The 20339-nt window shown below is 51.7% G+C and overlaps 6 non-coding genes and 6 pseudogenes across 6 annotated transcripts; all 12 read left to right on the top strand.

Moving 5' to 3' along the window:
- Positions 1 to 702: 702 nt before the first annotated feature.
- LOC148151002 (5S ribosomal RNA) lies at positions 703 to 821 on the top strand. The gene has a single exon (XR_015755328.1). It is a non-coding gene; the product is annotated as a 5S ribosomal RNA (ribosomal RNA).
- Positions 822 to 2367: 1546 nt separating this feature from the next.
- On the top strand, positions 2368 to 2476 carry LOC148151001 (5S ribosomal RNA; annotated as a pseudogene).
- Positions 2477 to 4024: 1548 nt separating this feature from the next.
- On the top strand, positions 4025 to 4143 carry LOC148151000 (5S ribosomal RNA). Its single transcript, XR_015755597.1, has one exon. It is a non-coding gene; the product is annotated as a 5S ribosomal RNA (ribosomal RNA).
- Positions 4144 to 5677: 1534 nt separating this feature from the next.
- On the top strand, positions 5678 to 5796 carry LOC148150999 (5S ribosomal RNA). The gene has a single exon (XR_015756263.1). It is a non-coding gene; the product is annotated as a 5S ribosomal RNA (ribosomal RNA).
- Positions 5797 to 7342: 1546 nt separating this feature from the next.
- On the top strand, positions 7343 to 7451 carry LOC148150998 (5S ribosomal RNA; annotated as a pseudogene).
- A 1548-nt stretch (positions 7452 to 8999) lies between these two features.
- LOC148150997 (5S ribosomal RNA) lies at positions 9000 to 9118 on the top strand. Its single transcript, XR_015756408.1, has one exon. It is a non-coding gene; the product is annotated as a 5S ribosomal RNA (ribosomal RNA).
- Positions 9119 to 10666: 1548 nt separating this feature from the next.
- LOC148150996 (5S ribosomal RNA) lies at positions 10667 to 10785 on the top strand (annotated as a pseudogene).
- A 1546-nt stretch (positions 10786 to 12331) lies between these two features.
- Positions 12332 to 12450, top strand: LOC148150995 (5S ribosomal RNA). Its single transcript, XR_015755327.1, has one exon. It is a non-coding gene; the product is annotated as a 5S ribosomal RNA (ribosomal RNA).
- A 1546-nt stretch (positions 12451 to 13996) lies between these two features.
- Positions 13997 to 14105, top strand: LOC148150994 (5S ribosomal RNA; annotated as a pseudogene).
- A 1548-nt stretch (positions 14106 to 15653) lies between these two features.
- On the top strand, positions 15654 to 15772 carry LOC148150993 (5S ribosomal RNA; annotated as a pseudogene).
- A 1546-nt stretch (positions 15773 to 17318) lies between these two features.
- On the top strand, positions 17319 to 17437 carry LOC148150992 (5S ribosomal RNA). Its single transcript, XR_015755326.1, has one exon. It is a non-coding gene; the product is annotated as a 5S ribosomal RNA (ribosomal RNA).
- A 1546-nt stretch (positions 17438 to 18983) lies between these two features.
- On the top strand, positions 18984 to 19092 carry LOC148150991 (5S ribosomal RNA; annotated as a pseudogene).
- The last annotated feature ends 1247 nt before the right edge of the window (positions 19093 to 20339 follow it).

The raw sequence follows: 20339 nt of genomic DNA, 5'->3' as shown, positions 1-20339 counted from the left end.
TTGTTATGGAGGCCAGCATGCTATTAGCCTTCTTCACTACCTGCTGTACCTGCATGCTTACCTTCATTGAGTGGTGTACAAGAACCCCCAGATCTCTCTGTACTGCCCCTTTACCTAAATTGATTCCACTTAGGTGGTAATCTGCCTTCCTGTTCTTGCCACCAAAGTGGATAAGGATCCATTTATCCACGTGAAAGTGCATCTGCCATGCATCTGAGCACTCACCTAACTTGTCCAGGTCACCCTGTAATCTCCTAACATCCTCATCACATTTCACCCTGCCACCCAGCTGATGAAATTTGCGAATGTTATTGCTAATACCATCTTGTATATCCTGAAGATAGATTGTAAAAAGCTGCGGTCCCAGTACTGATCCGTGCGGTACCCCACTGGTCAGTGCCCGGCATTCCGAAATGGAGGGGTGGAGGAGTGTGGAAGGATGAGAGAATGCAGGCTGCGGCCCTATGAAGCAGGGGGAGGGCTTGCAGTTGGCCTGTGTGGGGATGTGGGAGACTACAGGAGCCTGGTGGGCAAGGGCTGGCTGAAAGGCAGCTGGAGGGACGGAGGGAGGGAAGCACGCACGGAGGAGGAAGAGCAAAGAGAAAAGAGAAAAAAAAGCCAAAGGGGATAAAGAGAAAGAGCAAGAAAGAAAATGTGGCTGGCCAGCACGCTTTGAAGTAGGGAGAAAAGGCAGGGGCCAGCGCCTACGGCCATACTAGTCTGAAAACGCCCGATCTCGTCTGATCTCGGAAGCTAAGCAGACTCAGGCCTGGTTAGTACTTGGATGGGAGACCGCCTGGGAATACCAGGTGCAGTTGGCTTTTTCCGCCAGCAGTGGCTGCTCAAGTCACCCCTCTGCACTTGTCTTGTGCCAGGCAATGGAGCGGCAGGTTATTTTTGCTGCTGCTGCTGTGCCTGGCATCAGTCTCCTGCAGGCACGAGACACGGAGGGGAGGAGAGCGGAGCGCTGCCAAAATCAGCAAGAAAGGCGGAAAGAAAGGGATTGGGGCTGCACGCTGTCTGCGGGTGGCAGTCAGGAAAGGCGGACAATAGACAATAGGTGCAGGAGTTGGCCATTCTGCCCTTCCAGCCTGCACCACCATTCAATATGATCATGGCTGATCATCCTTAATCAGTATCCTGTTCCTGCCTTATCTCCATAACCCTTGATTCCACTATCCTTGAGAGCTCTATCCAACTCTTTCTTAAATGAATCCAGAGACTGGGCCTCCACTGCCCTCTGGGGCAGAGCATTCCACACAGCCACCACTCTCTGGGTGAAGAAGTTTCTCCTCATCTCTGTCCTAAATGGTCTACCCCGTATTTTTAAGCTGTGTCCTCTGTTTCGGCACTCACCCCGCAGCGGAAACATGTTGCCTGCCGCCAGAGTGTCCAATCCTTTGATCATCTTATATGTCTCAACCAGATCCCCTCTCAGTCTTCTAAACTCAAGGGTACACAAGCCCAGTCGCTCCAGTCTTTCAGTGTAAGGTAATCCCGCCATTCCAGGAATTGACCTCGTGAACCTACGCTGCATTCCCTCAATAGCCAGAATGTCTCTCCTCAAATTTGGAGACCAGAACTGCACACAGTACTCCAGGTGTGGTCTCACCAGGGCCCTGTACAGCTGCAGAAGGACCTCTTTGCTTCTATACTCAATCCCTCTTGTTATGAAGGCCAGCATGCTATTGGCCTTCTTCACTACCTGCTGTACCTGCATGCTTACCTTCATTGAGTGGTGTACAAGAACCCCCAGATCTCTCTGTACTGCCCCTTTACCTAAATTGATTCCACTTAGGTGGTAATCTGCCTTCCTGTTCTTGCCACCAAAGTGGATAAGGATCCATTTATCCACGTGAAAGTGCATCTGCCATGCATCTGAGCACTCACCTAACTTGTCCAGGTCACCCTGTAATCTCCTAACATCCTCATCACATTTCACCCTGCCACCCAGCTGATGAAATTTGCGAATGTTATTGCTAATACCATCTTGTATATCCTGAAGATAGATTGTAAAAAGCTGCGGTCCCAGTACTGATCCGTGCGGTACCCCACTGGTCAGTGCCTGGCATTCCGAAATGGAGGGGTGGAGGAGTGTGGAAGGATGAGAGAATGCAGGCTGCGGCCCTATGAAGCAGGGGGAGGGCTTGCAGTTGGCCTGTGTGGGGATGTGGGAGACTACAGGAGCCTGGTGGGCAAGGGCTGGCTGAAAGGCAGCTGGAGGGACGGAGGGAGGGAAGCACGCACGGAGGAGGAAGAGCAAAGAGAAAAGAGAAAAAAAAGCCAAAGGGGATAAAGAGAAAGAGCAAGAAAGAAAATGTGGCTGGCCAGCACGCCTTGAAGTAGGGAGGAAAGGCAGGGGCCAGCGGCTACGGCCATACTAGTCTGAAAACGCCCGATCTCAGAAGCTAAGCAGACTCAGGCCTGGTTAGTACTTGGATGGGAGACCGCCTGGGAATACCAGGTGCAGTAGGCTTTTTCCGCCAGCAGTGGCTGCTCAAGTCACCCCTCTGCACTTGTCTTGTGCCAGGCAATGGAGCGGCAGGTTATTTTTGCTGCTGCTGCTGTGCCTGGCATCAGTCTCCTGCAGGCACGAGACACGGAGGGGAGGAGAGCGGAGCGCTGCCAAAATCAGCAAGAAAGGCGGAAAGAAAGGGATTGGGGCTGCACGCTGTCTGCGGGTGGCAGTCAGGAAAGGCGGACAATAGACAATAGGTGCAGGAGTTGGCCATTCTGCCCTTCCAGCCTGCACCACCATTCAATATGATCATGGCTGATCATCCTTAATCAGTATCCTGTTCCTGCCTTATCTCCATAACCCTTGATTCCACTATCCTTGAGAGCTCTATCCAACTCTTTCTTAAATGAATCCAGAGACTGGGCCTCCACTGCCCTCTGGGGCAGAGCATTCCACACAGCCACCACTCTCTGGGTGAAGAAGTTTCTCCTCATCTCTGTCCTAAATGGTCTACCCCGTATTTTTAAGCTGTGTCCTCTGTTTCGGCACTCACCCCGCAGCGGAAACATGTTGCCTGCCGCCAGAGTGTCCAATCCTTTGATCATCTTATATGTCTCAACCAGATCCCCTCTCAGTCTTCTAAACTCAAGGGTACACAAGCCCAGTCGCTCCAGTCTTTCAGTGTAAGGTAATCCCGGAATTGACCAGGAATTGACCTCGTGAACCTACGCTGCATTCCCTCAATAGCCAGAATGTCTCTCCTCAAATTTGGAGACCAGAACTGCACACAGTACTCCAGGTGTGGTCTCACCAGGGCCCTGTACAGCTGCAGAAGGACCTCTTTGCTTCTATACTCAATCCCTCTTGTTATGAAGGCCAGCATGCTATTAGCCTTCTTCACTACCTGCTGTACCTGCATGCTTACCTTCATTGAGTGGTGTACAAGAACCCCCAGATCTCTCTGTACTGCCCCTTTACCTAAATTGATTCCACTTAGGTGGTAATCTGCCTTCTTGTTCTTGCCACCAAAGTGGATAAGGATCCATTTATCCACGTGAAAGTGCATCTGCCATGCATCTGAGCACTCACCTAACTTGTCCAGGTCACCCTGTAATCTCCTAACATCCTCATCACATTTCACCCTGCCACCCAGCTGATGAAATTTGCGAATGTTATTGCTAATACCATCTTGTATATCCTGAAGATAGATTGTAAAAAGCTGCGGTCCCAGTACTGATCCGTGCGGTACCCCACTGGTCAGTGCCCGGCATTCCGAAATGGAGGGGTGGAGGAGTGTGGAAGGATGAGAGAATGCAGGCTGCGGCCCTATGAAGCAGGGGGAGGGCTTGCAGTTGGCCTGTGTGGGGATGTGGGAGACTACAGGAGCCTGGTGGGCAAGGGCTGGCTGAAAGGCAGCTGGAGGGACGGAGGGAGGGAAGCACGCACGGAGGAGGAAGAGCAAAGAGAAAAGAGAAAAAAAAGCCAAAGGGGATAAAGAGAAAGAGCAAGAAAGAAAATGTGGCTGGCCAGCACGCCTTGAAGTAGGGAGAAAAGGCAGGGGCCAGCGCCTATGGCCATACTAGTCTGAAAACGCCTGATCTCGTCTGATCTCGGAAGCTAAGCAGACTCAGGCCTGGTTAGTACTTGGATGGGAGACCGCCTGGGAATACCAGGTGCAGTAGGCTTTTTCCGCCAGCAGTGGCTGCTCAAGTCACCCCTCTGCACTTGTCTTGTGCCAGGCAATGGAGCGGCAGGTTATTTTAGCTGCTGCTGCTGTGCCTGGCATCAGTCTCCTGCAGGCACGAGACACGGAGGGGAGGAGAGCGGAGCGCTGCCAAAATCAGCAAGAAAGGGATTGGGGCTGCACGCTGTCTGCGGGTGGCAGTCAGGAAAGGCGGACAATAGACAATAGGTGCAGGAGTTGGCCATTCTGCCCTTCCAGCCTGCACCACCATTCAATATGATCATGGCTGATCATCCTTAATCAGTATCCTGTTCCTGCCTTATCTCCATAACCCTTGATTCCACTATCCTTGAGAGCTCTATCCAACTCTTTCTTAAATGAATCCAGAGACTGGGCCTCCACTGCCCTCTGGGGCAGAGCATTCCACACAGCCACCACTCTCTGGGTGAAGAAGTTTCTCCTCATCTCTGTCCTAAATGGTCTACCCCGTATTTTTAAGCTGTGTCCTCTGTTTCGGCACTCACCCCGCAGCGGAAACATGTTGCCTGCCGCCAGAGTGTCCAATCCTTTGATCATCTTATATGTCTCAACCAGATCCCCTCTCAGTCTTCTAAACTCAAGGGTACACAAGCCCAGTCGCTCCAGTCTTTCAGTGTAAGGTAATCCCGCCATTCCAGGAATTGACCTCGTGAACCTTCGCTGCATTCCCTCAATAGCCAGAATGTCTCTCCTCAAATTTGGAGACCAGAACTGCACACAGTACTCCAGGTGTGGTCTCACCAGGGCCCTGTACAGCTGCAGAAGGACCTCTTTGCTTCTATACTCAATCCCTCTTGTTATGAAGGCCAGCATGCTATTAGCCTTCTTCACTACCTGCTGTACCTGCATGCTTACCTTCATTGAGTGGTGTACAAGAACCCCCAGATCTCTCTGTACTGCCCCTTTACCTAAATTGATTCCACTTAGGTGGTAATCTGCCTTCCTGTTCTTGCCACCAAAGTGGATAAGGATCCATTTATCCACGTGAAAGTGCATCTGCCATGCATCTGAGCACTCACCTAACTTGTCCAGGTCACCCTGTAATCTCCTAACATCCTCATCACATTTCACCCTGCCACCCAGCTGATGAAATTTGCGAATGTTATTGCTAATACCATCTTGTATATCCTGAAGATAGATTGTAAAAAGCTGCGGTCCCAGTACTGATCCGTGCGGTACCCCACTGGTCAGTGCCCGGCATTCCGAAATGGAGGGGTGGAGGAGTGTGGAAGGATGAGAGAATGCAGGCTGCGGCCCTATGAAGCAGGGGGAGGGCTTGCAGTTGGCCTGTGTGGGGATGTGGGAGACTACAGGAGCCTGGTGGGCAAGGGCTGGCTGAAAGGCAGCTGGAGGGACGGAGGGAGGGAAGCACGCACGGAGGAGGAAGAGCAAAGAGAAAAGAGAAAAAAAAGCCAAAGGGGATAAAGAGAAAGAGCAAGAAAGAAAATGTGGCTGGCCAGCACGCCTTGAAGTAGGGAGAAAAGGCAGGGGCCAGCGCCTACGGCCGTACTAGTCTGAAAACGCCCGATCTCGTCTGATCTCGGAAGCTAAGCAGACTCAGGCCTGGTTAGTACTTGGATGGGCGACCGCCTGGGAATACCAGGTGCAGTCGGCTTTTTCCGCCAGCAGTGGCTGCTCAAGTCACCCCTCTGCACTTGTCTTGTGCCAGGCAATGGAGCGGCAGGTTATTTTTGCTGCTGCTGCTGTGCCTGGCATCAGTCTCCTGCAGGCACGAGACACGGAGGGGAGGAGAGCGGAGCGCTGCCAAAATCAGCAAGAAAGGCGGAAAGAAAGGGATTGGGGCTGCACGCTGTCTGCGGGTGGCAGTCAGGAAAGGCGGACAATAGACAATAGGTGCAGGAGTTGGCCATTCTGCCCTTCCAGCCTGCACCACCATTCAATATGATCATGGCTGATCATCCTTAATCAGTATCCTGTTCCTGCCTTATCTCCATAACCCTTGATTCCACTATCCTTGAGAGCTCTATCCAACTCTTTCTTAAATGAATCCAGAGACTGGGCCTCCACTGCCCTCTGGGGCAGAGCATTCCACACAGCCACCACTCTCTGGGTGAAGAAGTTTCTCCTCATCTCTGTCCTAAATGGTCTACCCCGTATTTTTAAGCTGTGTCCTCTGTTTCGGCACTCACCCCGCAGCGGAAACATGTTGCCTGCCGCCAGAGTGTCCAATCCTTTGATCATCTTATATGTCTCAACCAGATCCCCTCTCAGTCTTCTAAACTCAAGGGTACACAAGCCCAGTCGCTCCAGTCTTTCAGTGTAAGGTAATCCCGCCATTCCAGGAATTGACCTCGTGAACCTACGCTGCATTCCCTCAATAGCCAGAATGTCTCTCCTCAAATTTGGAGACCAGAACTGCACACAGTACTCCAGGTGTGGTCTCACCAGGGCCCTGTACAGCTGCAGAAGGACCTCTTTGCTTCTATACTCAATCCCTCTTGTTATGAAGGCCAGCATGCTATTAGCCTTCTTCACTACCTGCTGTACCTGCATGCTTACCTTCATTGAGTGGTGTACAAGAACCCCCAGATCTCTCTGTACTGCCCCTTTACCTAAATTGATTCCACTTAGGTGGTAATCTGCCTTCCTGTTCTTGCCACCAAAGTGGATAAGGATCCATTTATCCACGTGAAAGTGCATCTGCCATGCATCTGAGCACTCACCTAACTTGTCCAGGTCACCCTGTAATCTCCTAACATCCTCATCACATTTCACCCTGCCACCCAGCTGATGAAATTTGCGAATGTTATTGCTAATACCATCTTGTATATCCTGAAGATAGATTGTAAAAAGCTGCGGTCCCAGTACTGATCCGTGCGGTACCCCACTGGTCAGTGCCTGGCATTCCGAAATGGAGGGGTGGAGGAGTGTGGAAGGATGAGAGAATGCAGGCTGCGGCCCTATGAAGCAGGGGGAGGGCTTGCAGTTGGCCTGTGTGGGGATGTGGGAGACTACAGGAGCCTGGTGGGCAAGGGCTGGCTGAAAGGCAGCTGGAGGGACGGAGGGAGGGAAGCACGCACGGAGGAGGAAGAGCAAAGAGAAAAGAGAAAAAAAAGCCAAAGGGGATAAAGAGAAAGAGCAAGAAAGAAAATGTGGCTGGCCAGCACGCCTTGAAGTAGGGAGAAAAGGCAGGGGCCAGTGCCTACGGCCATACTAGCCTGAAAACGTCTGATCTCGGAAGCTAAGCAGACTCAGGCCTGGTTAGTACTTGGATGGGAGACCGCCTGGGAATACCAGGTGCAGTAGGCTTTTTCCGCCAGCAGTGGCTGCTCAAGTCACCCCTCTGCACTTGTCTTGTGCCAGGCAATGGAGCGGCAGGTTATTTTTGCTGCTGCTGCTGTGCCTGGCATCAGTCTCCTGCAGGCACGAGACACGGAGGGGAGGAGAGCGGAGCGCTGCCAAAATCAGCAAGAAAGGCGGAAAGAAAGGGATTGGGGCTGCACGCTGTCTGCGGGTGGCAGTCAGGAAAGGCGGACAATAGACAATAGGTGCAGGAGTTGGCCATTCTGCCCTTCCAGCCTGCACCACCATTCAATATGATCATGGCTGATCATCCTTAATCAGTATCCTGTTCCTGCCTTATCTCCATAACCCTTGATTCCACTATCCTTGAGAGCTCTATCCAACTCTTTCTTAAATGAATCCAGAGACTGGGCCTCCACTGCCCTCTGGGGCAGAGCATTCCACACAGCCACCACTCTCTGGGTGAAGAAGTTTCTCCTCATCTCTGTCCTAAATGGTCTACCCCGTATTTTTAAGCTGTGTCCTCTGTTTCGGCACTCACCCCGCAGCGGAAACATGTTGCCTGCCGCCAGAGTGTCCAATCCTTTGATCATCTTATATGTCTCAACCAGATCCCCTCTCAGTCTTCTAAACTCAAGGGTACACAAGCCCAGTCGCTCCAGTCTTTCAGTGTAAGGTAATCCCGGAATTGACCAGGAATTGACCTCGTGAACCTACGCTGCATTCCCTCAATAGCCAGAATGTCTCTCCTCAAATTTGGAGACCAGAACTGCACACAGTACTCCAGGTGTGGTCTCACCAGGGCCCTGTACAGCTGCAGAAGGACCTCTTTGCTTCTATACTCAATCCCTCTTGTTATGAAGGCCAGCATGCTATTAGCCTTCTTCACTACCTGCTGTACCTGCATGCTTACCTTCATTGAGTGGTGTACAAGAACCCCCAGATCTCTCTGTACTGCCCCTTTACCTAAATTGATTCCACTTAGGTGGTAATCTGCCTTCCTGTTCTTGCCACCAAAGTGGATAAGGATCCATTTATCCACGTGAAAGTGCATCTGCCATGCATCTGAGCACTCACCTAACTTGTCCAGGTCACCCTGTAATCTCCTAACATCCTCATCAGATTTCACCCTGCCACCCAGCTGATGAAATTTGCGAATGTTTTTGCTAATACCATCTTGTATATCCTGAAGATAGATTGTAAAAAGCTGCGGTCCCAGTACTGATCCGTGCGGTACCCCACTGGTCAGTGCCTGGCATTCCGAAATGGAGGGGTGGAGGAGTGTGGAAGGATGAGAGAATGCAGGCTGCGGCCCTATGAAGCAGGGGGAGGGCTTGCAGTTGGCCTGTGTGGGGATGTGGGAGACTACAGGAGCCTGGTGGGCAAGGGCTGGCTGAAAGGCAGCTGGAGGGACGGAGGGAGGGAAGCACGCACGGAGGAGGAAGAGCAAAGAGAAAAGAGAAAAAAAAGCCAAAGGGGATAAAGAGAAAGAGCAACAAAGAAAATGTGGCTGGCCAGCACGCCTTGAAGTAGGGAGAAAAGGCAGGGGCCAGCGCCTACGGCCATACTAGTCTGAAAACGCCCGATCTCGTCTGATCTCGGAAGCTAAGCAGACTCAGGCCTGGTTAGTACTTGGATGGGAGACCGCCTGGGAATACCAGGTGCAGTAGGCTTTTTCCGCCAGCAGTGGCTGCTCAAGTCACCCCTCTGCACTTGTCTTGTGCCAGGCAATGGAGCGGCAGGTTATTTTTGCTGCTGCTGCTGTGCCTGGCATCAGTCTCCTGCAGGCACGAGACACGGAGGGGAGGAGAGCGGAGCGCTGCCAAAATCAGCAAGAAAGGCGGAAAGAAAGGGATTGGGGCTGCACGCTGTCTGCGGGTGGCAGTCAGGAAAGGCGGACAATAGACAATAGGTGCAGGAGTTGGCCATTCTGCCCTTCCAGCCTGCACCACCATTCAATATGATCATGGCTGATCATCCTTAATCAGTATCCTGTTCCTGCCTTATCTCCATAACCCTTGATTCCACTATCCTTGAGAGCTCTATCCAACTCTTTCTTAAATGAATCCAGAGACTGGGCCTCCACTGCCCTCTGGGGCAGAGCATTCCACACAGCCACCACTCTCTGGGTGAAGAAGTTTCTCCTCATCTCTGTCCTAAATGGTCTACCCCGTATTTTTAAGCTGTGTCCTCTGTTTCGGCACTCACCCCGCAGCGGAAACATGTTGCCTGCCGCCAGAGTGTCCAATCCTTTGATCATCTTATATGTCTCAACCAGATCCCCTCTCAGTCTTCTAAACTCAAGGGTACACAAGCCCAGTCGCTCCAGTCTTTCAGTGTAAGGTAATCCCGGAATTGACCAGGAATTGACCTCGTGAACCTACGCTGCATTCCCTCAATAGCCAGAATGTCTCTCCTCAAATTTGGAGACCAGAACTGCACACAGTACTCCAGGTGTGGTCTCACCAGGGCCCTGTACAGCTGCAGAAGGACCTCTTTGCTTCTATACTCAATCCCTCTTGTTATGAAGGCCAGCATGCTATTAGCCTTCTTCACTACCTGCTGTACCTGCATGCTTACCTTCATTGAGTGGTGTACAAGAACCCCCAGATCTCTCTGTACTGCCCCTTTACCTAAATTGATTCCACTTAGGTGGTAATCTGCCTTCCTGTTCTTGCCACCAAAGTGGATAAGGATCCATTTATCCACGTGAAAGTGCATCTGCCATGCATCTGAGCACTCACCTAACTTGTCCAGGTCACCCTGTAATCTCCAAACATCCTCATCACATTTCACCCTGCCACCCAGCTGATGAAATTTGCGAATGTTTTTGCTAATACCATCTTGTGTATCCTGAAGATAGATTGTAAAAAGCTGCGGTCCCAGTACTGATCCGTGCGGTACCCCACTGGTCAGTGCCTGGCATTCCGAAATGGAGGGGTGGAGGAGTGTGGAAGGATGAGAGAATGCAGGCTGCGGCCCTATGAAGCAGGGGGAGGGCTTGCAGTTGGCCTGTGTGGGGATGTGGGAGACTACAGGAGCCTGGTGGGCAAGGGCTGGCTGAAAGGCAGCTGGAGGGACGGAGGGAGGGAAGCACGCACGGAGGAGGAAGAGCAAAGAGAAAAGAGAAAAAAAAGCCAAAGGGGATAAAGAGAAAGAGCAAGAAAGAAAATGTGGCTGGCCAGCACGCCTTGAAGTAGGGAGAAAAGGCAGGGGCCAGCGCCTACGGCCATAGTAGTCTGAAAACGCCCGATCTCACCTGATCTCGGACACTAAGCAGACTCAGGCCTGGTTAGTACTTGGATGGGAGACCGCCTGGGAATACCAGGTGCAGTAGGCTTTTTCCGCCAGCAGTGGCTGCTCAAGTCACCCCTCTGCACTTGTCTTGTGCCAGGCAATGGAGCGGCAGGTTATTTTTGCTGCTGCTGCTGTGCCTGGCATCAGTCTCCTGCAGGCACGAGACACGGAGGGGAGGAGAGCGGAGCGCTGCCAAAATCAGCAAGAAAGGCGGAAAGAAAGGGATTGGGGCTGCACGCTGTCTGCGGGTGGCAGTCAGGAAAGGCGGACAATAGACAATAGGTGCAGGAGTTGGCCATTCTGCCCTTCCAGCCTGCACCACCATTCAATATGATCATGGCTGATCATCCTTAATCAGTATCCTGTTCCTGCCTTATCTCCATAACCCTTGATTCCACTATCCTTGAGAGCTCTATCCAACTCTTTCTTAAATGAATCCAGAGACTGGGCCTCCACTGCCCTCTGGGGCAGAGCATTCCACACAGCCACCACTCTCTGGGTGAAGAAGTTTCTCCTCATCTCTGTCCTAAATGGTCTACCCCGTATTTTTAAGCTGTGTCCTCTGTTTCGGCACTCACCCCGCAGCGGAAACATGTTGCCTGCCGCCAGAGTGTCCAATCCTTTGATCATCTTATATGTCTCAACCAGATCCCCTCTCAGTCTTCTAAACTCAAGGGTACACAAGCCCAGTCGCTCCAGTCTTTCAGTGTAAGGTAATCCCGCCATTCCAGGAATTGACCTCGTGAACCTACGCTGCATTCCCTCAATAGCCAGAATGTCTCTCCTCAAATTTGGAGACCAGAACTGCACACAGTACTCCAGGTGTGGTCTCACCAGGGCCCTGTACAGCTGCAGAAGGACCTCTTTGCTTCTATACTCAATCCCTCTTGTTATGGAGGCCAGCATGCTATTAGCCTTCTTCACTACCTGCTGTACCTGCATGCTTACCTTCATTGAGTGGTGTACAAGAACCCCCAGATCTCTCTGTACTGCCCCTTTACCTAAATTGATTCCACTTAGGTGGTAATCTGCCTTCCTGTTCTTGCCACCAAAGTGGATAAGGATCCATTTATCCACGTGAAAGTGCATCTGCCATGCATCTGAGCACTCACCTAACTTGTCCAGGTCACCCTGTAATCTCCTAACATCCTCATCACATTTCACCCTGCCACCCAGCTGATGAAATTTGCGAATGTTATTGCTAATACCATCTTGTATATCCTGAAGATAGATTGTAAAAAGCTGCGGTCCCAGTACTGATCCGTGCGGTACCCCACTGGTCAGTGCCCGGCATTCCGAAATGGAGGGGTGGAGGAGTGTGGAAGGATGAGAGAATGCAGGCTGCGGCCCTATGAAGCAGGGGGAGGGCTTGCAGTTGGCCTGTGTGGGGATGTGGGAGACTACAGGAGCCTGGTGGGCAAGGGCTGGCTGAAAGGCAGCTGGAGGGACGGAGGGAGGGAAGCACGCACGGAGGAGGAAGAGCAAAGAGAAAAGAGAAAAAAAAGCCAAAGGGGATAAAGAGAAAGAGCAAGAAAGAAAATGTGGCTGGCCAGCACGCTTTGAAGTAGGGAGAAAAGGCAGGGGCCAGCGCCTACGGCCATACTAGTCTGAAAACGCCCGATCTCGTCTGATCTCGGAAGCTAAGCAGACTCAGGCCTGGTTAGTACTTGGATGGGAGACCGCCTGGGAATACCAGGTGCAGTTGGCTTTTTCCGCCAGCAGTGGCTGCTCAAGTCACCCCTCTGCACTTGTCTTGTGCCAGGCAATGGAGCGGCAGGTTATTTTTGCTGCTGCTGCTGTGCCTGGCATCAGTCTCCTGCAGGCACGAGACACGGAGGGGAGGAGAGCGGAGCGCTGCCAAAATCAGCAAGAAAGGCGGAAAGAAAGGGATTGGGGCTGCACGCTGTCTGCGGGTGGCAGTCAGGAAAGGCGGACAATAGACAATAGGTGCAGGAGTTGGCCATTCTGCCCTTCCAGCCTGCACCACCATTCAATATGATCATGGCTGATCATCCTTAATCAGTATCCTGTTCCTGCCTTATCTCCATAACCCTTGATTCCACTATCCTTGAGAGCTCTATCCAACTCTTTCTTAAATGAATCCAGAGACTGGGCCTCCACTGCCCTCTGGGGCAGAGCATTCCACACAGCCACCACTCTCTGGGTGAAGAAGTTTCTCCTCATCTCTGTCCTAAATGGTCTACCCCGTATTTTTAAGCTGTGTCCTCTGTTTCGGCACTCACCCCGCAGCGGAAACATGTTGCCTGCCGCCAGAGTGTCCAATCCTTTGATCATCTTATATGTCTCAACCAGATCCCCTCTCAGTCTTCTAAACTCAAGGGTACACAAGCCCAGTCGCTCCAGTCTTTCAGTGTAAGGTAATCCCGCCATTCCAGGAATTGACCTCGTGAACCTACGCTGCATTCCCTCAATAGCCAGAATGTCTCTCCTCAAATTTGGAGACCAGAACTGCACACAGTACTCCAGGTGTGGTCTCACCAGGGCCCTGTACAGCTGCAGAAGGACCTCTTTGCTTCTATACTCAATCCCTCTTGTTATGAAGGCCAGCATGCTATTGGCCTTCTTCACTACCTGCTGTACCTGCATGCTTACCTTCATTGAGTGGTGTACAAGAACCCCCAGATCTCTCTGTACTGCCCCTTTACCTAAATTGATTCCACTTAGGTGGTAATCTGCCTTCCTGTTCTTGCCACCAAAGTGGATAAGGATCCATTTATCCACGTGAAAGTGCATCTGCCATGCATCTGAGCACTCACCTAACTTGTCCAGGTCACCCTGTAATCTCCTAACATCCTCATCACATTTCACCCTGCCACCCAGCTGATGAAATTTGCGAATGTTATTGCTAATACCATCTTGTATATCCTGAAGATAGATTGTAAAAAGCTGCGGTCCCAGTACTGATCCGTGCGGTACCCCACTGGTCAGTGCCTGGCATTCCGAAATGGAGGGGTGGAGGAGTGTGGAAGGATGAGAGAATGCAGGCTGCGGCCCTATGAAGCAGGGGGAGGGCTTGCAGTTGGCCTGTGTGGGGATGTGGGAGACTACAGGAGCCTGGTGGGCAAGGGCTGGCTGAAAGGCAGCTGGAGGGACGGAGGGAGGGAAGCACGCACGGAGGAGGAAGAGCAAAGAGAAAAGAGAAAAAAAAGCCAAAGGGGATAAAGAGAAAGAGCAAGAAAGAAAATGTGGCTGGCCAGCACGCCTTGAAGTAGGGAGGAAAGGCAGGGGCCAGCGGCTACGGCCATACTAGTCTGAAAACGCCCGATCTCAGAAGCTAAGCAGACTCAGGCCTGGTTAGTACTTGGATGGGAGACCGCCTGGGAATACCAGGTGCAGTAGGCTTTTTCCGCCAGCAGTGGCTGCTCAAGTCACCCCTCTGCACTTGTCTTGTGCCAGGCAATGGAGCGGCAGGTTATTTTTGCTGCTGCTGCTGTGCCTGGCATCAGTCTCCTGCAGGCACGAGACACGGAGGGGAGGAGAGCGGAGCGCTGCCAAAATCAGCAAGAAAGGCGGAAAGAAAGGGATTGGGGCTGCACGCTGTCTGCGGGTGGCAGTCAGGAAAGGCGGACAATAGACAATAGGTGCAGGAGTTGGCCATTCTGCCCTTCCAGCCTGCACCACCATTCAATATGATCATGGCTGATCATCCTTAATCAGTATCCTGTTCCTGCCTTATCTCCATAACCCTTGATTCCACTATCCTTGAGAGCTCTATCCAACTCTTTCTTAAATGAATCCAGAGACTGGGCCTCCACTGCCCTCTGGGGCAGAGCATTCCACACAGCCACCACTCTCTGGGTGAAGAAGTTTCTCCTCATCTCTGTCCTAAATGGTCTACCCCGTATTTTTAAGCTGTGTCCTCTGTTTCGGCACTCACCCCGCAGCGGAAACATGTTGCCTGCCGCCAGAGTGTCCAATCCTTTGATCATCTTATATGTCTCAACCAGATCCCCTCTCAGTCTTCTAAACTCAAGGGTACACAAGCCCAGTCGCTCCAGTCTTTCAGTGTAAGGTAATCCCGGAATTGACCAGGAATTGACCTCGTGAACCTACGCTGCATTCCCTCAATAGCCAGAATGTCTCTCCTCAAATTTGGAGACCAGAACTGCACACAGTACTCCAGGTGTGGTCTCACCAGGGCCCTGTACAGCTGCAGAAGGACCTCTTTGCTTCTATACTCAATCCCTCTTGTTATGAAGGCCAGCATGCTATTAGCCTTCTTCACTACCTGCTGTACCTGCATGCTTACCTTCATTGAGTGGTGTACAAGAACCCCCAGATCTCTCTGTACTGCCCCTTTACCTAAATTGATTCCACTTAGGTGGTAATCTGCCTTCCTGTTCTTGCCACCAAAGTGGATAAGGATCCATTTATCCACGTGAAAGTGCATCTGCCATGCATCTGAGCACTCACCTAACTTGTCCAGGTCACCCTGTAATCTCCAAACATCCTCATCACATTTCACCCTGCCACCCAGCTGATGAAATTTGCGAATGTTTTTGCTAATACCATCTTGTGTATCCTGAAGATAGATTGTAAAAAGCTGCGGTCCCAGTACTGATCCGTGCGGTACCCCACTGGTCAGTGCCTGGCATTCCGAAATGGAGGGGTGGAGGAGTGTGGAAGGATGAGAGAATGCAGGCTGCGGCCCTATGAAGCAGGGGGAGGGCTTGCAGTTGGCCTGTGTGGGGATGTGGGAGACTACAGGAGCCTGGTGGGCAAGGGCTGGCTGAAAGGCAGCTGGAGGGACGGAGGGAGGGAAGCACGCACGGAGGAGGAAGAGCAAAGAGAAAAGAGAAAAAAAAGCCAAAGGGGATAAAGAGAAAGAGCAAGAAAGAAAATGTGGCTGGCCAGCACGCCTTGAAGTAGGGAGAAAAGGCAGGGGCCAGCGCCTACGGCCATAGTAGTCTGAAAACGCCCGATCTCACCTGATCTCGGAAACTAAGCAGACTCAGGCCTGGTTAGTACTTGGATGGGAGACCGCCTGGGAATACCAGGTGCAGTAGGCTTTTTCCGCCAGCAGTGGCTGCTCAAGTCACCCCTCTGCACTTGTCTTGTGCCAGGCAATGGAGCGGCAGGTTATTTTTGCTGCTGCTGCTGTGCCTGGCATCAGTCTCCTGCAGGCACGAGACACGGAGGGGAGGAGAGCGGAGCGCTGCCAAAATCAGCAAGAAAGGCGGAAAGAAAGGGATTGGGGCTGCACGCTGTCTGCGGGTGGCAGTCAGGAAAGGCGGACAATAGACAATAGGTGCAGGAGTTGGCCATTCTGCCCTTCCAGCCTGCACCACCATTCAATATGATCATGGCTGATCATCCTTAATCAGTATCCTGTTCCTGCCTTATCTCCATAACCCTTGATTCCACTATCCTTGAGAGCTCTATCCAACTCTTTCTTAAATGAATCCAGAGACTGGGCCTCCACTGCCCTCTGGGGCAGAGCATTCCACACAGCCACCACTCTCTGGGTGAAGAAGTTTCTCCTCATCTCTGTCCTAAATGGTCTACCCCGTATTTTTAAGCTGTGTCCTCTGTTTCGGCACTCACCCCGCAGCGGAAACATGTTGCCTGCCGCCAGAGTGTCCAATCCTTTGATCATCTTATATGTCTCAACCAGATCCCCTCTCAGTCTTCTAAACTCAAGGGTACACAAGCCCAGTCGCTCCAGTCTTTCAGTGTAAGGTAATCCCGCCATTCCAGGAATTGACCTCGTGAACCTACGCTGCATTCCCTCAATAGCCAGAATGTCTCTCCTCAAATTTGGAGACCAGAACTGCACACAGTACTCCAGGTGTGGTCTCACCAGGGCCCTGTACAGCTGCAGAAGGACCTCTTTGCTTCTATACTCAATCCCTCTTGTTATGGAGGCCAGCATGCTATTAGCCTTCTTCACTACCTGCTGTACCTGCATGCTTACCTTCATTGAGTGGTGTACAAGAACCCCCAGATCTCTCTGTACTGCCCCTTTACCTAAATTGATTCCACTTAGGTGGTAATCTGCCTTCCTGTTCTTGCCACCAAAGTGGATAAGGATCCATTTATCCACGTGAAAGTGCATCTGCCATGCATCTGAGCACTCACCTAACTTGTCCAGGTCACCCTGTAATCTCCTAACATCCTCATCACATTTCACCCTGCCACCCAGCTGATGAAATTTGCGAATGTTATTGCTAATACCATCTTGTATATCCTGAAGATAGATTGTAAAAAGCTGCGGTCCCAGTACTGATCCGTGCGGTACCCCACTGGTCAGTGCCCGGCATTCCGAAATGGAGGGGTGGAGGAGTGTGGAAGGATGAGAGAATGCAGGCTGCGGCCCTATGAAGCAGGGGGAGGGCTTGCAGTTGGCCTGTGTGGGGATGTGGGAGACTACAGGAGCCTGGTGGGCAAGGGCTGGCTGAAAGGCAGCTGGAGGGACGGAGGGAGGGAAGCACGCACGGAGGAGGAAGAGCAAAGAGAAAAGAGAAAAAAAAGCCAAAGGGGATAAAGAGAAAGAGCAAGAAAGAAAATGTGGCTGGCCAGCACGCTTTGAAGTAGGGAGAAAAGGCAGGGGCCAGCGCCTACGGCCATACTAGTCTGAAAACGCCCGATCTCGTCTGATCTCGGAAGCTAAGCAGACTCAGGCCTGGTTAGTACTTGGATGGGAGACCGCCTGGGAATACCAGGTGCAGTTGGCTTTTTCCGCCAGCAGTGGCTGCTCAAGTCACCCCTCTGCACTTGTCTTGTGCCAGGCAATGGAGCGGCAGGTTATTTTTGCTGCTGCTGCTGTGCCTGGCATCAGTCTCCTGCAGGCACGAGACACGGAGGGGAGGAGAGCGGAGCGCTGCCAAAATCAGCAAGAAAGGCGGAAAGAAAGGGATTGGGGCTGCACGCTGTCTGCGGGTGGCAGTCAGGAAAGGCGGACAATAGACAATAGGTGCAGGAGTTGGCCATTCTGCCCTTCCAGCCTGCACCACCATTCAATATGATCATGGCTGATCATCCTTAATCAGTATCCTGTTCCTGCCTTATCTCCATAACCCTTGATTCCACTATCCTTGAGAGCTCTATCCAACTCTTTCTTAAATGAATCCAGAGACTGGGCCTCCACTGCCCTCTGGGGCAGAGCATTCCACACAGCCACCACTCTCTGGGTGAAGAAGTTTCTCCTCATCTCTGTCCTAAATGGTCTACCCCGTATTTTTAAGCTGTGTCCTCTGTTTCGGCACTCACCCCGCAGCGGAAACATGTTGCCTGCCGCCAGAGTGTCCAATCCTTTGATCATCTTATATGTCTCAACCAGATCCCCTCTCAGTCTTCTAAACTCAAGGGTACACAAGCCCAGTCGCTCCAGTCTTTCAGTGTAAGGTAATCCCGCCATTCCAGGAATTGACCTCGTGAACCTACGCTGCATTCCCTCAATAGCCAGAATGTCTCTCCTCAAATTTGGAGACCAGAACTGCACACAGTACTCCAGGTGTGGTCTCACCAGGGCCCTGTACAGCTGCAGAAGGACCTCTTTGCTTCTATACTCAATCCCTCTTGTTATGAAGGCCAGCATGCTATTGGCCTTCTTCACTACCTGCTGTACCTGCATGCTTACCTTCATTGAGTGGTGTACAAGAACCCCCAGATCTCTCTGTACTGCCCCTTTACCTAAATTGATTCCACTTAGGTGGTAATCTGCCTTCCTGTTCTTGCCACCAAAGTGGATAAGGATCCATTTATCCACGTGAAAGTGCATCTGCCATGCATCTGAGCACTCACCTAACTTGTCCAGGTCACCCTGTAATCTCCTAACATCCTCATCACATTTCACCCTGCCACCCAGCTGATGAAATTTGCGAATGTTATTGCTAATACCATCTTGTATATCCTGAAGATAGATTGTAAAAAGCTGCGGTCCCAGTACTGATCCGTGCGGTACCCCACTGGTCAGTGCCTGGCATTCCGAAATGGAGGGGTGGAGGAGTGTGGAAGGATGAGAGAATGCAGGCTGCGGCCCTATGAAGCAGGGGGAGGGCTTGCAGTTGGCCTGTGTGGGGATGTGGGAGACTACAGGAGCCTGGTGGGCAAGGGCTGGCTGAAAGGCAGCTGGAGGGACGGAGGGAGGGAAGCACGCACGGAGGAGGAAGAGCAAAGAGAAAAGAGAAAAAAAAGCCAAAGGGGATAAAGAGAAAGAGCAAGAAAGAAAATGTGGCTGGCCAGCACGCCTTGAAGTAGGGAGGAAAGGCAGGGGCCAGCGGCTACGGCCATACTAGTCTGAAAACGCCCGATCTCAGAAGCTAAGCAGACTCAGGCCTGGTTAGTACTTGGATGGGAGACCGCCTGGGAATACCAGGTGCAGTAGGCTTTTTCCGCCAGCAGTGGCTGCTCAAGTCACCCCTCTGCACTTGTCTTGTGCCAGGCAATGGAGCGGCAGGTTATTTTTGCTGCTGCTGCTGTGCCTGGCATCAGTCTCCTGCAGGCACGAGACACGGAGGGGAGGAGAGCGGAGCGCTGCCAAAATCAGCAAGAAAGGCGGAAAGAAAGGGATTGGGGCTGCACGCTGTCTGCGGGTGGCAGTCAGGAAAGGCGGACAATAGACAATAGGTGCAGGAGTTGGCCATTCTGCCCTTCCAGCCTGCACCACCATTCAATATGATCATGGCTGATCATCCTTAATCAGTATCCTGTTCCTGCCTTATCTCCATAACCCTTGATTCCACTATCCTTGAGAGCTCTATCCAACTCTTTCTTAAATGAATCCAGAGACTGGGCCTCCACTGCCCTCTGGGGCAGAGCATTCCACACAGCCACCACTCTCTGGGTGAAGAAGTTTCTCCTCATCTCTGTCCTAAATGGTCTACCCCGTATTTTTAAGCTGTGTCCTCTGTTTCGGCACTCACCCCGCAGCGGAAACATGTTGCCTGCCGCCAGAGTGTCCAATCCTTTGATCATCTTATATGTCTCAACCAGATCCCCTCTCAGTCTTCTAAACTCAAGGGTACACAAGCCCAGTCGCTCCAGTCTTTCAGTGTAAGGTAATCCCGCCATTCCAGGAATTGACCTCGTGAACCTACGCTGCATTCCCTCAATAGCCAGAATGTCTCTCCTCAAATTTGGAGACCAGAACTGCACACAGTACTCCAGGTGTGGTCTCACCAGGGCCCTGTACAGCTGCAGAAGGACCTCTTTGCTTCTATACTCAATCCCTCTTGTTATGAAGGCCAGCATGCTATTAGCCTTCTTCACTACCTGCTGTACCTGCATGCTTACCTTCATTGAGTGGTGTACAAGAACCCCCAGATCTCTCTGTACTGCCCCTTTACCTAAATTGATTCCACTTAGGTGGTAATCTGCCTTCCTGTTCTTGCCACCAAAGTGGATAAGGATCCATTTATCCACGTGAAAGTGCATCTGCCATGCATCTGAGCACTCACCTAACTTGTCCAGGTCACCCTGTAATCTCCTAACATCCTCATCAGATTTCACCCTGCCACCCAGCTGATGAAATTTGCGAATGTTATTGCTAATACCATCTTGTATATCCTGAAGATAGATTGTAAAAAGCTGCGGTCCCAGTACTGATCCGTGCGGTACCCCACTGGTCAGTGCCTG

Source organism: Chiloscyllium plagiosum, unplaced genomic scaffold (genome assembly GCF_037043375.1).
Source record: "Chiloscyllium plagiosum isolate Xiang-an unplaced genomic scaffold, Cpla_swu_hap1 HiC_scaffold_3, whole genome shotgun sequence".
NCBI lineage: Eukaryota > Metazoa > Chordata > Chondrichthyes > Orectolobiformes > Hemiscylliidae > Chiloscyllium > Chiloscyllium plagiosum.
Note: the sequence above shows the minus strand (reverse complement) of the source record. Positions and strands in the feature narration are given on the sequence as shown.